This window comes from Pteropus vampyrus, unplaced genomic scaffold (genome assembly GCF_000151845.1).
Source record: "Pteropus vampyrus isolate Shadow unplaced genomic scaffold, Pvam_2.0 Scaffold47, whole genome shotgun sequence".
NCBI lineage: Eukaryota > Metazoa > Chordata > Mammalia > Chiroptera > Pteropodidae > Pteropus > Pteropus vampyrus.
This window is the reverse complement of record NW_011888828.1, coordinates 925,455-932,099: the sequence shown is the minus strand read 5'-3', so window position 1 is coordinate 932,099 and position 6,645 is coordinate 925,455. Positions and strand designations below refer to the sequence as shown.

General features: G+C 43.5%; 1 long non-coding RNA gene across 1 annotated transcript; it reads right to left on the bottom strand.

The window, feature by feature from the left end:
* Nucleotides 1-860: 860 nt before the first annotated feature.
* Nucleotides 861-3,245, bottom strand: LOC111739111. Its single transcript, XR_002780105.1, has 2 exons — nucleotides 2,095-3,245; nucleotides 861-1,850 (listed from the first exon to the last, which is right to left on the bottom strand). It is a non-coding gene; the product is annotated as an uncharacterized LOC111739111 (long non-coding RNA).
* Nucleotides 3,246-6,645: the final 3,400 nt, after the last annotated feature.

The window sequence follows — 6,645 nt, the reverse complement described above, 5'->3', positions numbered from 1 at the left end:
AACCAGTGAATACTTTATATCGGTTTATGGCAACTTTCAGTTTTAAAAATCTCCATTTGTCCTTTTTTTATAGCTTCCACTTCTTTGTTGAGATGCCTCATTTTGTCACTCATTATGAGCATATTTTCCTTTAGTTCTGTGAACATACTTATCTGATATGGATACAGACCTAAACGTAAGAAGTCTATTTATGGCCTATTGAGAGTGACTCACTCATATATTAGATAATTAACATAATTTAACAGATAAAAAATAACAGATAATTTTTATGACCTTGTGATAGGCAAAGATTTCTTAGTATACAAAAGTCACAAGCCATAAAAGAAAAATCTTGATAAATTGGATTTTATCAAAATTAAAACTCTCTGTTCTTCAAAATATACCTTTAAGAAAATAAAAAGGCAAACCACAGACTAAGAGAAAACAATTGCAATACACACGTCAGACAAAAGATGTGCACTCAGGATATATAATGAACTCTAACAATTTGATTTTTAAAAAGACATACGACCCAATTTTAAAATGGGGAAAAGACTTACAAAGACATTTTTAAAAGAAGATATATGAATGACATGTAAGTAAAAGTGTTCAACGTCAATAATCATCAGGGAAATGCAAATTTAACTACAATACGATATTATGAGAATGGCTGAAATTTTAAAAACTGACAATAATAAGTGTTGGTGAGGATGCGGAACAACTGGAACTCTCATACAGGGATGGAATGGGCTGTAAAATGGTACCACCACTTCAGAAAAGTGAAGCGATTTCCTCTCCACGTGAACATAGACTTAACCTATGTCCCAGCAGCTCCACTTCTAGGTGTTTAGCCAACAGAAATGAAAACATATAACCACACAAAGACTTGATATAATATTCGTAACGGCATTTCCATAATAGCAAGCAAACAAACAAACGCACTGGAAACAACTCAAATGTTTGTCAACAGGTAAATGGATAAACAAATTGTGATTATAGCTATACCCTGGAGTAAAAACAAGAAACAAAACTACTTTGATATGCAATGTCTTTGGTTCTCAAAACATGCTGAGCAAACAAGTTAGACTCTAAAGAGCACAGACTTTATGATTTCATTTATATGAAGTCCTAGAATACATAAACGAATCTATAATTATAGAAACCAGGTAAGTGGTTACCTGGGATGGGATAGTTGGCATGGGATTGACTACAAAGGAGCACTAGGGAAGTTGTTGGGGTGATATAAATTTTCTGATTGACGTTATAGTTACATGGATATATGTATTTGTCAAAATTCATTGAACCGTACATTGAAGTATGTACACTGTATTGTATATAATTCATACCTCAATACAGCTGATTTATTTTTAATCCACCCATAGTTCCCCACTGCTCACGAGTGTCACTATGGTGAAATTTACCAGCTCTCCTGCCAAAAGCTAGTCTCTGCCTCCACCGAGTCCCATGCTTTTGTAAACTCTCTACTAGACCAATCATCACATGCTATTACACATCTGTCATTGTTCCCATACCATGAGCTGCTTGAGGTCTCGGGCTGGTGTGACCAACTGTTCAGGTTTTTGGTGCTAAAACTGGGAGAGTCCTGGGAAAATTGGGGCAATCATTCACCTTATCTGGGAGCTTGGGTTTAGTACCATATCAGACACATGGTGTATGTTAAGTAAATGTTTGCTGAAAGCTTACAATATATGGGTTAGTAGGGATCTCAAAGTTGTTTCTACTTTGATGCCTTCATGCGAACTGAGGCCCAGAGAGGTGAAGCCAGAGGCAGTGGCAGATCCAGGCCCAGATGCCAAGCTCAGTTGTGTCCTGCCCATGGCTCCAGCTTCTTTGCCATGCTCTTGGGTGTTCTGGAAGGCAGATAAACAAGCCCTATTTAATTTTTATGTAGCAAAGAACATCTTCCAGAGCCTCATCTACAGGAAGCTCCCCTCCCTGTCGCCCGCCTTGCCATTTCCCCACTACAGTGAAGTCATCTGACCCCAAGTGGCCCACAGTTTCTTTTCTTCTTCCCACCTCCCAAACCTGTTACCTAGTCCCAGGCTGCCTGGGATTAGTGCTGACCTTTCAGGGAGCAGTTTGCTGGGAAAGTACCTTTATGTAAACAAAAACAGCCTTCAGGTTTTCCAGAGGCCAGCTTGTTTTCCCTCTCAGGTCCCTGGCAGAAAAATAGTAAGTCGGAGGGAGAAGAGGGGGACAGAGGGAGTGACCCTGCCTTGGGCCTCTGTCCTCTCAGGCCCGTCCCTCAGGGCCTCCTTTGTCGGAACTCGGTTCCCAGTGGGGACAGGGTATTGGGGGGAGGCCAGGGATATTTAAACAATGCCACTGTGTCTGGCAGCAGGAGCTGGATGCTTGACCTGATTAGGCTCAGTAAGGCTGGAGAGAAAGAGGGAGCAAAGGCAAGCTTGAGAAACTGTTTTCTATCCCTACTCAATGGACTTTTCTTCCCTGTGTTTCTGCCAAGGCCTCTTCTGGGTGGAAAAGTCCATATCATCTTATTGCTACAGGGCCGTGACGTGACGGTCTCTCTCCTCTCAGCCTGGACAAACACTTTGACCTGTTGTCCCCACATCCTCTTGTCTTCCCTTCCAACCAACCAGCTCCCGAACAGAGAATGTTTATCTCACTCGCAGCGCTCCCTCCTCAGACCTTGCCAGGGCCCAAAGCTGGGCCTAGGAGCCCAACTGGCACCCACATGAAAGCCCTTCCTGCTGAGAACCCACATGGAACCAAAAGCTGCCCACACCCACAGCCCTGGCCCAGGGGCCCTGAACACAGGGCCACGGAAACTTGGCCTCAATGCTCCAAGGGAAAAAACAGCTCTGAGCCACACAGGAGAGGAGCCTCCCGAGCCGGTACATCAATGGAGAAAAGAGCCGGGCCCAGGAACACTTAGGACCCTATTGTACAGCACCTGTGCCCAGCACAGGACGTTTAGAATAGGGAAAAAGCGCTTGAGGCAGCACTTTGTTTGTTAGTACAGGTGCTGGGAAAACAGGAGCAATTTCCAATGCGCTGGCAGAAAAGTGAAAGCTGAGAAGTCAAGGGTGAGGTGGGAGGGGATGTGAGGGGGTGTGTGGCTGGGCTGAGAATCCAGGTTCGACTTTTGAAATATTGGCAAAAGGCAACAACAGGCTGGGGCTTCTGTGAGAGAAACGTCTGGTCTCTCAACTTGGGTGTGGCTGCCCAGGAAGAGCCTGGCCTGTTCCTGCAGTGGAGGTGCAGCCTGGGGAAACAGATCTAGGCTGCGGGTATGGGGGATGGGGGGAGTTGGGGGCTTAGGGGGAGTTGGGGGGGGTGTTGGCAGTAGGAGGGATTGTGACTGGCTCAAGGTGGAGCTTCAGCTACAAACTCAGGACTTCTGACTTGCAATGAACCCTCTAGTACATTTTGAAGGGTTTATTCTTATAGAGAAACCTGGGAGAACATACACCAAAATGTCAATAATGTGATTAGGGTGTGACTTAATTTTTTGTTGCATTTTTTGTTTGTTGCTCACCTAAACTTACCAATATATACATATTTTTACAATGAGCAAGAATTCCTTGTGTCAAACATTTAAAGGAGAAAAAAGAATTTTTATTAAATGCTACACTTCAAATAAGGTGTTTAAGCAAAATAAGGAGCTGGCATATAATAACAGATAAATAAATGTTAGATATTATCAGCTTAAGGTGAGAAGGATACGAGAAGCAGAAGGGAAAAAAAGGGAGAGAGAGAAACATTCAAAAGGAGGAAGGAATAGAAGCACAGAAAAAGAAGTGAAAGAGGGAAAGTATGGACACGAAAGAGAAAGAGGAGTATGGACGTGGAGAGTTAATGCTGCCCTCACAGCTTCCTGGCGCTCCGTGCTGGCCTCTCAAAAACTAAGGTGTTTGGGACAGCAAAAGAAATAGTAGTCAGGGGATCGTTTCATAAACTATATAAATGTCTAACCAATGTATTGTATAATTGAAACTAATAATAGTAATGAAAAAGAAATAGTAGTCAGTACCCTGTCACTTTCCTTAGGGTCAATATTACAGACCCCGGGCTAGGGTGGAGTACAGGACAGCTTCCTGAATTAGCGGTGGTCTCAGTTGTGGGACAGTTAAAAGTGGAACCCCTGCATGGGATTTGTTTCATATCTTCGGTTAGGGGTATCTCTCTCTCTCTCTCTCTCTCTCTCTCTCTGTCTCACTCACACACACACACACAGAGCCAGAAGACACTGGGCCAGCCTCCTTCAGAAGCATCGTTCTGGCTTTGAAATGAGTGCTCTTCTTGTGTCTCTCCCGAGGGAGGACGAGCTGGAGATGGGAGAAGGGTGTCTTTGCTGCCAGAGCCCCACAGAGTAGCCAAACCGTTCTTGGTGACATCATATTTTCTGAGTGGATGTTTGCTTAAAAGCTGCAAAATAATCTGAACTTTCAGCCCTGACTCTCCCAAGAGGGCAGCATCTTCTGAATTGGGCCAAAACGGAACTCACACCTTGGCTCATTAAGGGAGCCACCAGTGAGGGCACCAACAAGCTGCCTTCCTCGCGCTTCCGCTCTGCATCTCCCACTAAAACCCTCCCAGTCTGAGTGTCTCTGGGTGCTAGGGGCAGAGGAAATGAGTGCTGAGTGGGGGCTGGTCAAAGGAGGGGCAGGTCTAAGCAGCCTGGTACTGAACAAGGGGCGGACCCACACCTGCTTCCCTCTGGGGCTTGTGTGGCGTTTTTATTATGGGCACTTGCCTGGCAGGACCCCGCTGCAGGGCCTTGGCAGACCCAGGCAGGAGCAGCTGGAGATCAGTGCTGATGGTAAAGCCACCCCAGAAGGCCCTGGAAATTTAATCCCCAGGGTGGCCAAAGTCAACATCTCTTGAGCCAGAGGCCAGGTGTAGGAAAGCGAGTGCAGCTTGAGAGATGACATGCCCATCACCCAACCAGACTTCCAGGCTTTGGAGCCAGAGGGGCCTTGGTGCAGACCCCGGCTGGGTAAACTCGAATAATTGGCTTGGCCTCTCCAAACTTCACTTTCTGCATCTGAACATGAGAATTCAATCATTTATTCATACATTCATTTGTTCGACAAGTTCTTACTGAACGCCTACTATGTGCCAGGCACTGCTCAGCACTGGGATGTACTAGTAATCCAACTATTGTCCCTGCTCCAGAGGAGCTAGTAGCTTAGTGAGGACAAGCAGTGCTACTCTAGAGAGAGAAAAGGGAAAAGACGAAATTATCAAATAAACAGTGTAAGAAACAGTCCCAGAACGAAACAGGACATGTCACTGGATTAGAAGAACCTGCCAAAGGCCCAGAACAAAAAATGTATAAGACTTTAAAAAAAAATTCCAGAACACCAAACATAAAGCAAAGAACTTAAAAGCTTCCAGAGACAAAACAAAGAAGAAAATTTAATTCTCATCCATACTATCTTAGGGAACTATGGAAGCAAATATGACAGCAAAACAAAAAAGGCAAACCCAGATAGAAAAAGCCGTAGATTCCAGAAAATGGGGTTGCAGCTCAGAGAAGTGGCAAAGAGAAGGGCCAGAGGACACTCTAAAGCAGACCTAGGGGTGAGCGGGCTGTCCGGACTGGAAGGACATGGAGGGTTCTAAAAACGAGCTCTCTAGAAAAAACAAAGACTTGATAATGTACGTGATATGGTAGATTATATGATGGAGCTTCTAAAAAGAGGTGTGGAAAATTATGCAAGTTGAAAAAAAAAAGAAAGAAACTAATTATTCCAGGAAAAATAAAGAACTATACAGGAAAGAGAACACAATCATAATATACTATTTGACTCCGCCACAAACAATATTTATAAAGTCTCTATAATGTAATGATATTACTGATTACTGATATGAAATAAAAAATAGTGATTAAACTATGTTGAGAGGATGGGGAGGCAACAGGTGAGGGAGGGCATATGAGCTAATATATACTATCGTAACGAACGTCAATAAATATATCTAACAATGATATATCCAAAAAAAGCAGTTTAAGCATATTATTTTTATATTATAGCGATAACTACCAAAAGAAATGGGTGAAAGTGGTTGTCTGGGTGGTGCGTGAGGGGACAGACAGTGTTTAAATGTGAGGAAAGGTAAAGCAGAGGAGTACTATCATTCAGTACAGACTTTTACAACCACATGTAGATATTTCTTTTATATATTTTCATTAAAAAATCAAATGTAAATAAAATAGCAAAAAGAGAAATGCTGAGTTCCCATTCTGCCCAGCCCCGGCCCCTGGCATAGTAGCTCTTGCATTTCGGTGTCCGAAAAAGGGGGAAAGGCAAGTTGCTGAAAAGCCAACTAGTCTATGACTGTCTTCTGAATAGGAAACACCGAGATGAAGCTAGTAAAGTACCCAACAGAATATATCTTCAAGAAATGTCGGTTTCTCTTTCTTCCTCCTTGATAATCACTTCCCTCCTATATTTGTTTACTTAATTAAATGATCACAGTTCAAAGAAAGGCAAAGGATCAGGCAGGATCAGATTCCAAAAACCAAAGTCAGGAGATGTAGTGACCATCTTGAGTGCATGGAGTCTAACCAGTGTGATCGCCAGAATCTCTTGAAGAGATTTCACAAGAAAAGATTTCTGGGTCCTGCTCAAGACCTGAGGCAACTTGAACCCAAGGAGGAGGAATAAGTGACCAGGCCAG